This window comes from Apis mellifera, linkage group LG13 (genome assembly GCF_003254395.2).
Source record: "Apis mellifera strain DH4 linkage group LG13, Amel_HAv3.1, whole genome shotgun sequence".
Classification (NCBI taxonomy): domain Eukaryota; kingdom Metazoa; phylum Arthropoda; class Insecta; order Hymenoptera; family Apidae; genus Apis; species Apis mellifera.
The window spans coordinates 5,317,733-5,336,087 of record NC_037650.1 but is presented as its reverse complement, the minus strand read 5'-3'; the positions used below and the strand labels follow the sequence as shown (position 1 = coordinate 5,336,087).

The window sequence follows — 18,355 nt, the reverse complement described above, 5'->3', positions numbered from 1 at the left end:
GATACACGATACACACATATACAGTATTCCAAACCGGTTAAAACCGTTTCCCCTCTCTCCTCCCGATAGAAATTATATTTAACCCGCCGTTTAAGCAGGCCGAATAAAGACGAATTTATCCGAGGGAGAAAAAAAATTTGGCACTCATGAATTCGATTAATCGAAAATGTAATTTGACGAGATCTATATTTAATATATATATAAAAAGATGTACAGGTTACACCTGTGAACGATAATAGGTGTGGTTAATGCAAAATTCACAAAATTTCCGAGCCAAGGCTAACGACTTTTACTGCTAAATGCAGATTGGGAGATGCCGGTGTCCGGATTGATTTTTTAATTCGCCCTGACAATGCATATTATTACACGAATGCGGTGCAGAGGTTTGATCGACAAGGAAACCGCGGTTTTTGAATAATGTATCGCCCCATTAAAATGTAATCGGTCCTCGGCTGCTAATGCGAACACCCGTTTCGCTCCCCCTCCCCCTCCCCCCTCGTATTATATAACGCACCGCGGTGGTGGATGCATCGCGACTCCGCACATCCGGTATCCCTTCCCCCTTATCCTCCCCCCTCCCACCTGTATTTTGCAATTAAACGTGCACACACGTGTAAAGTCGATTTCGATCCGCGCGATCAAATATAGCGCCGCAGTGGAATACGGGCAAGTGGAAATTAAAACGTTCGTCACGCCGCGCGAAACCTGTCTCTATTACCGTGCCTCATGAAATTGTAATCCAAGTGTATTCATCCAAGACGTTTATTTTCCGAGGCGTCGCGGCCGTCGACTTTCGTAGAGCCGAGAAACATCTCCTCCTCCTCCGAAGGAGGAGGAGGAGGAGGAGGAAAAACACGGCAGATCTTTGATCTATCGTAATCAAAGTGGATTAATTACCCCGTATATAGGGGGCATTATAGGGGAGAAGGAGGGAAATATCGCGGCCAACTTGGTACGAACGGAGCCTCGTACGTAGAATTTACACAAGCAAATTACACAAGTTTAAAGCCTGTATGAAATCGGTAATTATAAATCGGCCACTCGGAATTTATGGAGAGGGTTGGTTACGAGCCGAAATAGTGAAACTGTATAGATGGAGAAGCACGCCGCAAAGGGCAAGATTGGCTTAGATTTTTTTTCGAGAAGATCGAGTGGAGAAGTTTTTCCAATTAAAATATCGAAATAAAACCACCAGTGATCTACGACCGCTCTCTCGATGTTCCCCCTCCCTCTGTGAAGCTCCGAAGGAGACGCTCGAGGTCTCGAGTAAATTTGAAGGGCGAGGGAGAAGGGTACGGGGGTGGTACGAGTAATTCGTAGGATCCGCGATCGTCGAAACGAGACTAACGAAGAACACGTGGGAGGAACGACTCGGGAGGGAGGGGGATCGGGCGATAGCAACGGGTCAGGAATAATCCGCTCTCAGGACCGAGAGGGGGGCGAAAGGGGGGGTGAGAAGCTCGTAGGCGATGAGGAAGAGAGGAGGGGGAGACGCAGAAGGGGAGCAAGTTGCGCTAGATGATATCCAGAGGATTATTCTCTCCCGGTCGCATCACAAACTGCCGTGACAAATCGCCCTATACTTTATGAGACAAGTCTTTCTTCTGCACAGCCACTCACTCCTGCGAGGCATATATCACCCGATCGTCGATATATTATCGCCGCGACACCTACCGTCGCGTAGTGTCAATACACGATGCGACGAAACAAATAGGCGACTGTAGGCTTTCCTGGGGGGGAGGAAGGGGGAGGCGCGTCAGACGAAATCCTTGGTGGATTTAGATCCGGAAGGATATATAGATGGGGGCGGCGGCGGCTCTTTGGAGAAGGATCGATGCATCGGAGATCTGTGAAAAAATCCGTCTCCCTGCTCCTCCCCCTCCCTTGCGCGTAATAGTCGTTCCAAAGTCGTTCTTTCGCTTTAGTCGATTTACGACGACCCGGCCCCCCTCTTTATTAATAAAGAGCTTCCCTTTTTCGACTGGAAAGAAAATAATTACGCACAAATTTGATGGAATAAATCTCTTTGACATTCTTCTATCGCCTCTTCGACGTTGTTGGTAAAGATTGCGTGATTGTAAGAATTAAATAGACGTATTTTTGACGGAATGAAAATGTATCGTGTGCGTGTAGAAACAGAGGTGAAGAGTGGATGGTATATCTTTTTCGAAGAATCATCGTTGACGGTTCACGGTGTTGGCGAATGACACTACGGTTAGCCAGCGCAATCGCCGCAGACACTCGACTCGACTCGACTCGACTCGACTCGACGGGGAACAACGTCTGCCTAGAACGTCTAGAGAGCGATGAAAAAGGTTTCGAACGCGCGAAAAGAGTTAGCCTTAGAGATGGCCTTCTCTCTTCCTCGAACCCCGTGATACGCAACGTCCAAACGTCTTGTTCTGTTTGGGTAGGGGATGACGGCTGGAGGTTAGAGTCTGGGACAGCGGGAAAAGTCTTTAAAAGGGCTGAAGGGGCGTAGGTAGGACTGACTGGGAGATAGGTGAATGAGTACGTGAGTACATATTTGTTTAGCTAGAAGCACTCGCTAAGTTCCGTCCTCTTCCTCTCCCTCCTCCACCCCCTCCTGTGTTTCACCCCTCATCCTTCCTTCCATCCCGCCGCGATCCTCTGTCGCGCTTCGCCTGTTCCTTCTTCGGACACCGTTTTTCGTGCGCGAATTCAATGAATGGATCAACGAGTGAATTCGTAACCGAAGCGAGAAAGAACCCGCTTCTGATCTTTCAACACCCCCGAAATAGTGGAGGAGAGGTGGGAGGAGGTCCTTTTTGGCAATGGTGGCGACCAGTATCCGGTTAATCCTTCACGCTAATGCGTTTAACGCGGCCAACTCGCGTAATCGCGTTCAAGTGTATCGCCCATTCGGTCGAGTCTTGAAATTGCGGTTTTCGCGGTTTCGTGACCCAGTAATTCTCCGGCCGAGGCGAAAAACGAAATATTCGCGGTCCTGAGCCAAATGGGGGAATTAATGGAAATTTCGACAAATGGGGAATTTTCATCGCCCCTTTCTGAATCACGGATAATCCCTGTTGTGTTTCTTACGATTCGATCGAAAAAGTAAAAAGATCGACTGATTTGAGAAAAAAAAAACTTGGGTTCGCCTTGAAGGGCTAGAGATCCATCCATCCATCCCTCTCTCCCCCATTCGTAAAATGCTTCCATTCGCGTGATCGTTACGCACGTACGGAACGAAAGTGTACGGAGAAACGAGCAGAAACGTAGCAGAGAGAGAGAGAGAGAGAGAGAGAGAGAGAGAGAGAGAGAGAGAGAGAAGTGGATTGCGATATTTTGCGGATACCTGATGGATTCGACCGGTGACCGGTGAATTTTGGAGCGGGGGCGGGGAGGCGGACGTCAGTCGACTGCACAGGGTGGAAAGGAAGGAGGTGTGAGAGAGGCGGGGCGGGGATGGCGCGGCCGGTATAAACGACAAACGGAGCGTGGAATCGTGGCCCTTTGTGTGTGCGAGCGTGTGTGCCTTTGCTCGTAGCAAAAGGGGGATCAGGAGACCGAGAGAGCGGGAGAGATGGAGGAGGGTGCGTCGTATATCGATACTCGCACGGTCGAGTGTTTGCAGCGATATTTGGTCCATTTCCATTTGCCGCACGTGGCGCGTTTACGGTTCACACCTCTTACCCCACCCCCGCGGTCCACTTACTCGTCACCCCCGTCGTTCGACCGTCGCCACCCCCGCGTAATGGACACGCAAGGTGTCGGCGACTATGCAAACGAAGCCGCTCGACCTTTCTGGAGAATTGCGAATAGGTGGGCCCGAAGGGTAGCGAAGCTTGTTTGTCGATTTTTATTCGAGCCGATAACCCTTTAAAATTCGAGTTATTTGCTCTATTGCCGGTGGATCGAGGATCGAGCTTCGAACGAGGGCCGGGAAGTAAATTAGATGGGATAGAAAAAGGCGGAGAATTATCTTCTCCGTTCGAATTTTTTTTTTGTTTTCTTTTCTTTTTTTCTTTCTCTCTCTGTCTCTTTCGAGGGAGAAGAAAAAGAGGACGAGACTTGTTAATAAAATTTACGGACTGAAGAGAAGTTAATCGATTTAAAAAACGATCTCGTAGTAAGACTCGTTACGTACGACTCGAAGGGATATAAGGTTGGGATATTCGGGTCGAGTCGAAGTCGAAGTTGGTAGTGGACAGACCGTATATATCGATTCCGCTTGGACGTAAACGCGCTTCTCGGGTGGGAAAAAAAATTTAATATATCCAAATATATCACAGCAGCAGCAGCAGCAGGCGACGATCGGCCATTCAGAACTCCATAATTTGATATGCAGCGAAATCGAGCGAGAAAGCAGCGATGGGGTGGAAATGGTTTTTAGGGTGAGGAGCAAGGTGAAGCAAAAGGATGTCGCGGGGCCGAGGGGGGTAGCAGTTACTGATGGGACGTCCCGAACAGATGTGGACATTATTCATTACAACTGACCAGCAGACTTTCCGAATACTATCGTCGTCTTTAAGCAGAAGAAGACGTCTTCTTCTCCTCCTCCTCCTCCTCCTTCTTCTTCTTTCCCCATTTCCAAGATTCTCCGAAAACTCGATATATCGTTTTTCTTTTTCATCCCTCGTATTTTTCTCTCCCATGTTTTTTCCAATACGCGAAATTGAATCGCGATGCTCCCCATCCCGTAATTTCGGCAACCGAGATATTCTCGATATCGTCGATTCACGATGGATTTAGATATTTACAGAGGCAAGGGTGACGCCACCCCAAAGAAAACTAATTTCTCCGAGGAGGGGAAAGGAAAAAAGAAGAAGAAGAAGAAGAAGAAAAAAATAGTGTCTTGGAAGAAAACGGGACAGGATCTCGATATCCCACAGCCTTCCTTCCTCCCTGTGGAACACCGATATACATCACGCCCCTTCGCTTTCCACTCGCCTTGCTACCCCTTATCGCTCTTTATCTCGCAATTCCTTCGACTGACCGCCAACTACCACCGACCCGATCGTGCACAAGCGTGAAAAAGGCCACGCGGCTCGCTGCTACATCACCGTGAATTATGTCTCGTCCGTCCACTTCCACCCTCCGCCTCCTCTTCTCCCGTCGCGTTCTCCACTTCTGCGTCGCGCCCGTCGTAGAGGGGTGACCTCTCTCCCCTCCCCCTCCCCCCTCTCCCAGGCGATCGTTTCCTCCACCACGTAGCTACTCTACCTAGCTTTATGGCTTAAACAAAACTTTCCTATATTACAAGTCCGTGAAATATGAATACGCTGGCAAAAGGGAAATCTAGAATGGGCGACGGGAAGGGTGTGGGTGTCGGAGGGTGTTACCGGACGGCCGTGAACAGGGGGTGTTAAGGGGGTGGATCCGGTCACTTGCCTGCCATTACGGGTCCCGCGCACTGCCGCTGGCAAACCCAATTTGTTATCGACTTATTGGCCAAATTACTTACTATTACCGCAGATTTATTTCGCATATTAGTCCACGGCTACGCCCACTCGTTACGTCTCCATTAATTACGGGACGCGTGTCCTTACCCCGCGTTCTTAATCGCGTCCTACGTCGGTCGTGTGCCTTATATTGTAGGAAAAATATGTATATATATCGAGAGTGTTTAAAAAAATTTCTCGTTCTTTTAAATTTTTTTTCTCTTTTTATTTATTTTTCCCGGATAATAATTATCGTTACGATCGATACACGATCGATACGAAATGTGAGATTTATCTCGGTAGTTTGTTACGAGAGATACGTTTGTTTAATTATATTTCGAGGAAACGGAAAGCTCGCGTTCTTCTTCGTCCCCGAAGAAGAAGCGGGAGATGATTGTTTCCATAAAATAAAATATTTGTAGTAGATCGCGATGCAGGGAGGGGGGAGGGGAATCGACACACGTCGTTTTTATCGAGAGGGTTTGTTTTAAGAAAAAGAGCAGGGGTCGGGGGCCGGCCTGCATTACACAGCTGGTGGAAACATCTTTTAACCGGGATTATGATTCCCACAGTTACGAAAGTGGCTTCGATGGAGCCGATGTAGCATCCTGGAAATTCCAGCGAGGCCGCGCGGCGCTCTTTACACACGAGCACTCTCACGGGCTGAACATACAATCAACACGCGAGTTTACCTTGAGTATTTTTCAAAGAACGATACCGCCGCGCTTCGAGTTCTTTCAATATCGACAAACTTCGAATAACTGCGGGAGTGGGGGGTGGGGGAGGGGGAGGGGCGGGAGAGGAAGGGGTGGAGGAAGAGAGGACGAGAGCGGTTATACGGTAAACAATACACACCGCGACATTAACGGACCTTCAAACAAACATCCTGCTTTGCGTTCTTCTTGTTTGAGCTCTTTCGCCAACGAACAAACGCTCCTCCTCGCCGCGTCGATGCGATCTTCCTTTGAGCCGGCTCGGCTATAAATTGCAGGAAAAACGTCGATTCGAGGAAAACTCTTATCTCCTTATAAATCGCGGAGATACGCGTTTATAATCGCGTGGGGAGGGGAAGAGTTACGAGGATATCGAACGACGAAACGAAATAATTTTCGTTGAAAAGAGAAAAAAGAAAAGAAAAGAATGTTGAAGAATTGGAATATTTAAATGATACGTTATCGATCGAAAAAGATCAAGAAAGAATGGAGAGAAGATTATTGCGGAAGGAACGATTATCCTTTATACATAAGTTCCACTTATTCATCCCCTGCACGGGGACGACGGGGATGACGGAGGACACAGTGTGGCAACTCGACCAAAGGATACAGCCAGGCGGAGTGGAAAGACGATAAAATGCGCCACGTGTTACCGTGGCACTTGATATTCATGCACGTTCGTCCGTAGCACGTCGAACCTCAACTAACGGATACCCTGCAATCTAATAAAGATAAAAAATAACGCCGACTTCCACTCTCTTGGACGATTCTCGCGACCCTTACCGGCGGCGCGAGTTATATTGAAAAATATATATCTCCCCTATGCTGACCCATCCGTAGCCTGCATATAAACTGCCCTCTTATGGAATCTGCGAGCAAGCGTCTCTACGAGGTATTAGAACTCTCGAAATGGTCGCGCCACTCTGTCACGGTCATTCGTGATCGTACACTTTCCCCGGCACATCGACATTTTTCACTTTGGACCTTTCACGCCTTCGATTCTCCCGCCCCTTACCCCCGATTGGAAGAAAATCAAAAATATAATAACAGTAATAATAAGGGAATATCTCTCTCTCTGTCGAACACTCTGCAATTGTCGCGAATCGTAGCCGCGCAAAAGGCTGAGTCGGCCGTTAACACGCCTACGAGAGCCTGCGCTTAAGATACGAGACTTGGAAAGAAACCGATCAAAAAATCGCGGAGGAGTGTGTCGCCAACCGCGATGACGAGGGAGAGGAAAGGATATGAAGGAAGAGGAACAAGGGAGGAGGGAGAGGATAAAAATGAGGGAAGAGGCGACGAGTCAGGACGAATGTTGACACATCTGCTCTCGACGGGGCGGCGCTCTCCTTTCAACTTCATGAACCGTGGCACGGCTATTATTTATTTAATGCCTCTCGTACCGCGTTACACAACTATTTACATAGAGTGGCTTGGTCTTGGGCCGTGGATGGAGGACGCGAACGAACGAGGAAGAAAGAAAGACGGCCATATGCGAGTCTTCAACGCCCACGAACCCCGCCTCGGTTCCTGCGCCTCGTGCGAGACGAGCACGCGGATCGACAGTGTACATAAGTGTGTACAAGCGCGGAGAAACGCGGCCGATTTGTACAAACAATCCGACCCACATTGCCGAACTTGTATGCAACGCGGAATTTTCGCCCGATTCTTCGTATTAACAGTTTCTGCTTGTTTGCTCGCTCTTCCCCTTTGCCCCTCCGTATCCCATTGTTCCCGATCTATTCTATTTCCAATTCGTACGATTCTAATCATTGGCGAAATTACGCTCCTCTTTATATATACACGTATATTCGTTAATCTATCTCTTGCCAAAAATTAATCAGAATGGAAGAAGGAACGATGCTTACGAACGAATTAAACGAGATAACATCGAATATTGTCGTTGAATTTTTCATTGGACGCGTAAAAGAATCCGAAGAACGAATCTTGGCGAGCTGCCTCTAATCGCTTGGAAATATACATACGTATATATACGGTGGATCCGCATTGTTTATTACTCGCTTTGGAATAGTGGAAAATCGTATTCCGGGGGAGGAAGGAACTCGATTCCTCTGGGTCGGGAAAAGGGGTTGGTACAAGCGGAATAATGTTTATAACGCCTCGGTTCGACGGAATACGGAATTTGTTTCTTTATCGGCTATAATTTTCTGGAATCTACACACGAATAGGTCCCGCGCGTTGTACCACGGGAAGGAAGGAGAAAGGGGGGAGTGAGCCGGTAGTAGTTTTCGGATACACAGCCCTTTTGTATTGAAAAGCGGAGCGTTCCGCAGCGTCGCGTCGCCGTCTCTCCCCGATCGTATCGACAGCTCTCGACGACTCTAAAATTTTATTTGACCCTCTTTCGCGGAGAAAAATGTTTCTCGAGGTGCGGCCCTTCTTCCTCCGAGGTGGTAAGGGACGGTGTTTCTCGATCGTTCCTTGCCACCCCGTTTCTCATAACTCGCGCACCGCCAGATTTTTACGTCGATGATATTAAATAAAGATAGCCTCGTTCTTTTTCTCTTTTCTTTTCTTCCTTTTTTTTTTTTTTTTTAACATCTATGGCAAACTTGTCGATTATAATAGATATATCGAATTGGAAAATTTCCCTACGAAAAATCGTGAACAATGAACGAGAGAGAGAGAAAATTGTGATCCATCGTTCTATCGACATAAAATGTTTCATGAAAACTTGGACATTTTGTTGACCAACGTTTGATATTAACAATGTGATACTCGACCAAACACGCGCGATCCAACGAATCGGATAGAAAGAGAGAAAAATTGAAGCTTTTTTATCCTCCCGAGAGAAGCGTTCTAGTGACTCTTATGAAACAAAGTTTAACAGTGTTTACAGGGTGCGGTCCTGCAAGCTTTGAACAAGTATAGAACGAAATAGCGCACGAATATCTAGCATTGTTCCTAGGGGTGTGTTCCTTGTAATTTGTTCGCCCAGGGTACATACATATTTCATCGATGCACGTTCTTTAATCGAGTTTACACGGAAAATTCTCACTGACTTATATTCCATCGATCGGGGATAAAAATTAAAATTAATGATCATCCAACCGAACTTCGAACTTCTCCTCCTCCAAAGAATCCTCTTTCTCTCATTTTTCTGGTGAAGACTTTCAGAAGAAATCTGTTCCTTCTCCTATGGAAGTCGAATATACGTATAAACTTTTCATCGTGGTTGTCCGCGACGCTTGTAACCCCTCCATAAAAAGCGGAGCGAGCAATGAATGATAAGACGTTAAAAAAAAAAAAGAATCCGGATTCGATCTCTCGTTTGACGTGGCGGAGGATCGTCGAGGGAGGGGGTTGGTCTCGCGTGAAATAAAGAGACATACACACGCGGCCGCATTATGTGAAAAATATGGTAATAATATTGCCGGGGCCAAGCAAAACAGGCACCCTGCATGTGAAATATGCGGGATCGCGGCTGCAGCGAGTCTAACCCATCCCCTGGTTCAACCACCCCCATCCGCCTGCTCTTCGTCACCGGGTCTCAACATCTCCGTTGTTCGAAAGGGTGTCGCGATGGCACCTTTTCTTCTCTTTTTCCTTTTTCTTCTTCTTCTTCTTCTTCTGATTTTTCACCCTCGAGCTCCGCGCCATTCGCGTTTACTCCTTTTCTCTTTTTAAAGCACCTCATCCGCCGCGATCTTAGAGCGCGACCCCCTCTCCCTGGATTCCTCCGGCAGCGCCCACTGAATACAAATGTGGCTTTCGTGTACCGTGGAAGGAAGCCTCTCTAGCTTCGTCTCGCGACCACGCTTCTCCTCCATCTTCTCCTCCTCCTCCATCGCGCGATTCTCGTCGAATTAGCGAGGAAAAACAGGGAACCAGTTTCCTTTCCTCTCCACCGCTTCCTTTCGACTTCCCGCCGAGAGACGTGATTTACTCGAAACCGTGCCGATGGAAATTCTTGGCCTGGGAAATCTTCCCTCCCTCATGATTCGCGCGAGAAGTTGGCGTTAAATATGCTGCGCGCGAATTGTTTTTTCGCGAAATTGGCAAAATTCATCGGTAATTTAATTGATCGAGCGCAAGATCGTAAAGAGAAATTCAGCGTGCAAAATTGGCCCGTGGGGCGGGGAGAGCGTGGATGCGGGTGTGTTCGCGGCCAGGTCCGAACATTATCACCGGACTAGAGTTAAAACGATTACTGTGTTTAATATTCATTTCGTTGGCCGTCTTGAATATTAATGCCGATATTAAAGAGAAGGGGGTGGAGAAGAATCGAGCGCGGTAGAAGGTGGCAAGAGAAGGGGTGAGAAGGCGGCGAATGAATGTAAACTAAACTGTGAAATCTTCTCTCGAATCGAATCGAATCGAGGTTTCATCATCTTTTCATCATCGAGGATGATACAATAAGAATAAAGATAATTCTCAACAAAAATTGCGCAGTATTTTTATCATATCGCGATAAAATTTCTCCAGTGTTAATCAGCGAGCTTTATTCCCGCGATGAATCAGGCCAGCTTGATCCATCGGTTCACGTCGCAACCTTTCATTAGTGGAACAAGCAGGGCCACCCTTTCTCTGTTTAAAAGTCGTCTTACATTTTCCTGGATATTCCCTCCTCCTAATTCCCGAGCCCCGGAACAACCTTGCATTTTTCTCACCCCTTTTCGACCATCCCCTCGCCGGCGTACCCTCGCGGCGTCCGCATGAAAAATATCGGATAATTTTCCGAGTCGAGAAATCTGCTGTTGCCGGACTTAATTGTATCATCAGTGGAACTGCTCGTTTCCGGGGAGAGGGAGAGGGAGAGGGAGAGAGAGAGAGGGGAGGAGGCTTGAGTAATACCGTATAATTTTTAACCGCGATTTCATTCGATGCCTCAGCCTCCGACTTGGAAAGCCTCTTAATAATCCTCGTCACATTCCCCTTTTTTCTAAGGATATCAAGAATTATTTGGAATTTTTTTTTCGAAAGAACGATTAATTTTGCAACGATTGCAAAGAATATTATATCCTTGTTGTTGAAACAAGGATCTTAATCCTCGGACGATGAAATAAAGTTTAGAGAGACGAGGGGCGAGAAAGTTGGGAAAGAAACAAGATATCCGGGGCGAGGGTGACGATCACCCTCCTCGCAATAGTCGCTGGTGGAGCACCGGAAGTGAGCAGAGAGAGGCGTAGGAATGCAAAAGCGGCGAGAGATGGTGGAAAAAGAAAGGAAGAAAGAGAGAAAGGAAGAAAAAAAAGCAACGGGGGTAGACGAGGCGACCAGTGGTGGCAGAGGCGGAGAACAGAGGTCCGACGTCGGCCTGACGGACTCTCTCCCGTTTGTGCAAACAAACCAAAATGGACTGCGAATAAATATGCGTCTACGAGCAAAAGCGAACGCCCGTATGCTTGGTCATGATCCGTCCATGTACGAAGGGGGACCAAGAGGGTGGGAAGAGGGAGAGTCGCGCAGCGCGAGGGGGCGGAGTACGTCGGGGATTTAGGGACCTTTAATGGAGCTCGTCTGGCCGCGACTGGCAGAAAAGGAATTCGCTACTTTCCATTATTCACCGCCTTCCACTTCCTTTCTTCTTCTTTCTTCTCCTTTTCTCCCTCTCGAAAAGACAACTGAGAAATCCCTGAGAACGATCATCGGCATCGATGATCCACGTGATGGATCGTGACCTCCTGTCGTTCCTGTTTCTTCCTATTTTTCGGGGGGGTTTAAGGATTCCCCGTAAGAGTTTCTCGTCAATGTTGGCTGCCGCGATTAATAACGCAACGGGTAAACGAAGACTTCGAGACGCGGGCGAGATTTACCTTCTTCTGTTTTTCGGTATCTGGCAAAGAAGCAACGAAATCCACGAGGTGGAACGTCGGGGAACGAAGAAAGATCCTTTCATAATTCAACCGGCCACTAATTGATACTGAATTATTAACCGGAACGAAAGTAAAACATGGCGCGCCGCCGCCAACAGATTATACGGTGATTGCCTAAGGATGCTAGACACCCAGCTTCCGGCACAATGGAACCTCGAAGATTGTTCTAAGAAAACAGGCGTCGTTTATCCAGACGTGTCTTCCTCTCTTTCGTGTATAAAGAGGGCGTCGATATTAATTTACCATCGCTCATCACCTCCCCTCTCCTCCGAGCAATTCTTCTCGAACGTTTACCCACTTCAACCCCTATCTCAGAATTGTTTGCGCAACGTTCGAGAGAAAAACGACACGATGCATCGTTTCGTGGCTACCATCCGTGGAGGATGAAACGAGTCTCTCTCCTCGTCTTCGTTTCGACTCGAGTTCGATTTAAAATCGAAGAGAACCTCTTCTGGAAAAAGAGCCGCAACCCTCGTAATTTCTCCTCCTTCTTTTTTTTTTTTCTCCTTTTCTCTTTCCTCCCGCGTGGGACACGCGAGAGATGATTAATGGCGGGAAGACGGAGAGAAGAAGCCACGAGGAAAGAATAGCGCGATTATCCGAGTACAAACCTTGCCGGGCCCGCTGATGCAGTGGAGAAAAGGAAAAGCTGACTAAGGCAAAAACCGTTCTCCACTCGCAACCCCCCTCTCCCCCCTCTTATCCACTCTTCCTCCTGTAAAGTCTCAAGGGTAGAAAAGAGTGGGACGCCGCTTACCACCAAGTGGATGTAATTTTTCCGTTGTTTGATTTTCATTAACGACTCGTGGCCCACAGGCTTGCAACGCCGCTGCCTGCCCCCGCTGACGGTGGAAGATGGGGGTCAAGAAACAGGGAAATTATGGGCTCCGCCAAACAGATACATCCTTTATTTCATTTTCTTCGACGGGCCAAGTCGGAAATTTCGCCCCCGGGAGAGAAAGAGGACCGTGGGACGGGGGCCGGCTAATGGCGAAAGTTAGACCTCGTACCGGGGAGGGAGATGAAACAAAATATTTCGCGTTTTATCGCCGCTTGTCATCGAGGGGATGAAGGGGAGAAAGAGAAAGAGAGAGAGAGAGAATAGGAGCTATCGGGAAACGAGGCCAGAGGAAGGATAATGGAATAACGTTTGCCTCGATTGAGCATGAAATTGAATAATCCTGAACAAAATACTATATTGTTCCGATAATTCCGCCTAGTATCGAGGAAAAACACAGATTTATTCAATTTAGGAAGGAATAAAATTAAGGAAGAGAGAATATCAAGATTGACACGATGGAGAAAGAAAGAGAGAGAGAGGCGGGGGGAGGGGAAGGGAGGGAAGGAAAAATTCTTGCTGTATCGCGTGGAGAAACAACGGTGCACGTTAAACCGGTGCACGCATAACGAAAATCGTTGAACCGGTGGATGTAAGCAAACCCGCAGAATGCCGAAATTACTCTCTTCGATGCACCCTCTGTCCCAGCTTCCTCTGTTATCCGTTCTCGTTCTCACCCTCCGTCGATCTCTCCCCAATTTTCCATCCATCCCTCCCCCTCCCCCCGGCCCCTTTCTCGTGCTCTTTCGCCACGCGCTCTCTGCCTCTGGACACCCTCCTCCTCCTCTCCCCCTCTCGACCTTCTGTATCTCGCCTATCCAGCTGCGACACTCCCAACCTCTATGCGTTAATTCTTGTACATACAGACAGCGGATACCTACCGGGAAAGGGGTATATACTTCTGGCAACGTTTACCTTGCATAATGCCCGGCAATCTTTGTTTCCTCCTGTTCCGGGTTCCGTTCACACGCGATCGTTTTTCTTTTTTTTTTTTTGCAACAGCGTTCCTGCTCTCATTTTTTTTCCTTTTGGAATATCCACGTTCGCCTGAGAGGCGATTTTTCCACGATGCTTTTTCCAAAAATTGCTCTTGGGTCATTCTTCACTCAAGAATTATTCTTCCCCCTCAAGAAAAAAAGAAAGAAAGAAAATTTCAACTCGAACAACATTCAATACGAGGAGAGAGTTTCAATTGGTATAATGAAAAATTCATCGATAGGGACGATCTCTCCCTTTATTAGATCGTGCAGTCGAATTGACAGGAGATAGAAGAGAGCGACGCTATCGGAGGCGATCGTGCGGGCATCGGCAACGAGCGGATTCTACTAATTGATACCCGTGAAAGGCCGCCTCTGTACATTGTCAATCGGCGATCGGAGAGAGACGGAGTCCGGGATGAAAGGCAGCGGGATGGAGAGGGAGGGGTGGACGGTTCAGACCGGCTAAAATGAACCTACGAAAGAGGGAGGGAGGATGGGGATCGAGGGACCAGGTAACAACACCAAGTGAAAAGAGGAGGAGGACGGTTACGACGATAGGAGCTCGAGTTTTTGAGAGGCTGACGAACCAATCACGGGACCATCTATAATGTACACAGGCCGTTAACGATGGAGACCAGAGACATTCCGTCCGCTTGGTTCTAGCCATTTTCCAAATATTCCAGCTGGCTACCGAGTCGTCCCAGGAAACCTACTACCACCCCCCGCCCTGTGCTTGCTCTCACCCTTTTCTCTTTTCTATGGTCCTCTTCCTAGTCGCTGGACCGGCTCGCCCGCCAGACGTTCCTGGAATCGTTAATTCCTTTCAATATTGCAGGATCCTTTTCGAACGTCAAGTCGACGATGGACCATGTCCACGTTTCCATAGAATCGTTGCAATCCTCTCCCCAAGGTGTACCTCCTTAAAAATTTATCAATCCTCCAATTTATTTTCATCTGTATCTAATCTCGACCTATCTCCTTCCTTTCTACTTCGTACTCCCTCGTTCCTTATCCTTAAGACGAGAGGAAGAATTCTCGTCGTCGCAACTTTGAAACGTGTCCGAACTTCGAAATCACGCGACGATATACAAGGTAATCGGCGATAGGATCGGACGAAGGGGGGAGGGAGAAAGTCTCGCGTGTTTCAGCGAGGCTCGTCAGCGTGCAAAGAGACACGCGTTAGTTTCCCTAATTCCGAATTATTCGGCGAATTCATAGGGGCCGCGTGCGCGGCGAGTGATGGCGAAAACGGAGGCGGGAAATAGGGACTTTTCAGAGTAATTTGTATTCCACATTTCGCCGTGGAACTGCTAGGGGGTGACGAGCACCACTCCTTCTCCTCGTGTCTCGTCCTTCCTCGCTCTTACTCTTCCTCTCTCTCTCTCTCTCTCTTTCGTTTTCCCCTGTTAGGTGTGCGTTGTTCACACGCGGCCCAGGTTCCTCTCCGTCGAGTAGACTTACAGTAGGCGCGTATATAAACGGCCACGGAGTAACGTCTGATTATGCGAACGCATGGCTGGTCCGTAACGCGATTTAATATTAAAATATTATGACAAACGTCAACAGGAGGCGGGTGTAAAGAGACGCGTCTCTGATTGGCCCTCGACGTGAATACGAAACGAAAGACAGGAGGTGGAGGAATCCCCTTGTTTTGTACCCCCAGTTGGTGCTCCATCCGTTTTCATCGATCCTTCATCCTTTCTCCTGGAACGGATACATTTCTGACCTAATCGATTTAAGAGTTCGTTCCAAAAGGAGTGGAAGGAATTTCACTTCTAATGAACTTGATCGATAGCGAGGAAAATAGATAAAGGGCGAGTAGAATTTTTTCTCTTTCTCTCTCTCTCTCTTCTTTTTTTCACGGGGCCACGATTTTCACGATGATCGAACGTTGCGAAGAAGGAATTTCAACTGTGTTCGGTGCACAGGTATTACGATGTTAAAAATCAATCAAACATGGAGCTATCTCCCGGTACTGTGCACAGAGATCCGAACGGGAATTTTAATCAATACATACATAATAGAATATTCCCGCTATGGCGTATCGCGGCTATGAAAATATCACGGTTAACAGATCCAAAAGGGATGTTCAATATGTGGAATGCGAGAAAAAGCTAGAAGGTAAATCCGATTCGGATTTGTGGAATAAACGGATCGACAGTGCAAATCGCCGAATTTTTTCCCCCGGACAACTCTTTTTTTTTTTTTTCCCTCCCTTTGTCTTTTTTTTTTCTCTCCTGTATTTTTTTTCCTCCCTCCCCTGTAACAAGTGTCCCGATGACGTTCGAGGCTAAAACTCTCTGTGCGTGCAGTTTAATTGGCGCGTATAAAACGACGCTAAATAAACATTCGGGGCACCGTGGCAACGTAACGAGTCGGGGCATCCGCTACGCCGTATCGATTTCCATCGAGCCGCCTCCCGATTGATCGAATGTGTCCCGGTGTCCCGAACGCGAATCCTCCGTCCCCTGTCCCAGCTTCCTTCCAGACGTTTCCTTCCAGCTTGCGAGGAAATTACTTTTCGACTCGTGTCGCGAATCCTCGATAGCCTCCTTCTCGCCATCGAGATGACACTCGCGTCACGCCGTCGCGCGTATTTCACGAAATCTCTCCTCCTCGGTGAGTCACGAGCATGGGAGCGGCCCTGCGCTGCTCAGCCACCGATAGTTTCGATGCTTTTCAAAGACAGATGAAGCGGAAGAAAGAAGCGGGAGGATGGAAGGGTCTTCTCAAGAATGAAGGGAGGGGAAGTGGAAAGTATAAAGACGAAAACCGAAGGAAGGAAGGAAGGAAGGAAGGAAGGAAGGAGGATCAAGGGAGGAGAACTCATATACACAGGCGGAGGGTATACCATCAGGATTCTCTCGGTTCTTTCGAGGCACAGTGAGACAGAGAGGGGGAGTTTGGAATAAATCCAAACAGTAAACAGAGAGAAAAGGAGCAAGAAATATCTATATATATATATATGTACATGGGAAAAGACGTGGTGGAAGGTTGGTGGAAACGGGTGGATGGTTGGTGAAAATTCTAATATATAAAAGATATGAAGGTCTGGCGAGACGAAGAAGACCACGTAGCAGTAGCACGGGGCTGAAGTCGAAGGAGGCTTCGGGATTCAAATAAGTGGCGTTACCAGGTCCCAGGGTGGGGAGGAAAGGGGTCGAAGGAATCTGAACAGCCAACAACAAGCGCGGCTCCCCGACCTTTATTTAACCTTTTCTTAAAAGAGTCTTAGGAGTCCCTCTTATCTGTAGTCGATGGCCCTTCAACGTCGGCTCTTATACTTTCATTCTTTCCGTACCCTTATATTTTTTTCCTTTGGCCCCGGTCGTGTACATACGTCGAGCTTCATCGTCGTTACCCTCTTTGCCCCCTTCCCTCCTCCTGGGTTGGCCCCCATTTTTTTTCGTGGCCTCCCAACCCACCCTCGACTCGGCTCCTCCGCGATTTTTTTTCCCACCCCCTTTCGCCCAGGGTGACACGACGCTTCGTTCAACGTTCAAGATTCTTCGTTTCTTCTCTTAGAACTGGTCGGTGGGTGAGAGAGAAAGAGAGAGAGAGAGAGAGAGAGAGAATATCAGCAGACTCGGTATTAATTAGCGAATTAAAGGATCGCGATCTAGCCGGGGCTGTGCGTCTCCGGCTAAAGTGGATTAAAACCTCCTGCCGATCGTTGCTTCTCTCGTTAATTTCGTTGAGTAAACGGCCCTGTCGCTCGCGCTCCTCGCCTCTCGAATCCTTCCTTATTGTTTTTTCTTTTTCCAAGATGACCCAGCCGACGTTCCTCGGGGACGTTTCGAAAAATTCGCGAAATTTCGCCTCTCCGTCAGAGAATTCAGAGAATTCGAGAATCCGAGAGAAGCGGAGTCGCAGTCGGAGAGTCGACTTTGCGCCTCTTTTCCCTGAGAAGAATCGGATGGATTTTCATGCGGCGATTTCTTCCTCCTCTGTTTTTCCACGACACCGTTTTTTCCTTTCCGCCCACGCTCCAAACGCTTCCGAACGCTTCGGAGACGGAACGCCGCCATTCCTGACTAAACACTGATAACGCGTCCTGCGCCTCCCCCGCTCGGGACTTTCTTTGCATGTTATAAACATACGTAATCGTATACAAATAAGATTAGCATAGGACCTCGGGATCCGACCAAGAGAGACACGCGCTTTTCACGCTCGGAGAAACAATCGCGAGGCTGACTTTTCCGTTCGCTCGAAACGAGTGAACAAGAAGCGAGAAGGAAAAAAGAGAGAGAGAGAGATAGAGAGAGCGGCAAGTCAGAGAGGAATCCATTTTAAATTTATCTCTGACGAGGCTTCGTCTTTGTTTCTTTCCTTTTTTCTCCTTCCTCTCTCGTGCGGTTCGTACTATTCGACGAATAGTAGGCGCGCGCGCGTGGTCCACGCGAAGACCGACCTTCGATCGCGAGGATTTTCAGGATTCATCGTGCGTCGTCGGTCGTTCCGCTCCTCCAAGGGAACTTGTGCGTCTCCACGCCACGCGGAAACGCAGGTTTCGAAGCGGGCATTCTAAACAGGCAGAGGTTGGTTGGTTAGGTTGGCTGGCAAATGTATTGTTTGAGGAATT

The 18,355-nt window shown here is 48.1% G+C and overlaps 1 protein-coding gene across 29 annotated transcripts in view; it reads left to right on the top strand.

The window, feature by feature from the left end:
• The window catches only part of Foxp (FoxP protein), a 234,575-nt gene that overhangs the window by 190,738 nt on the left and 25,482 nt on the right, over positions 1-18,355 (top strand). The window lies entirely within an intron of this gene.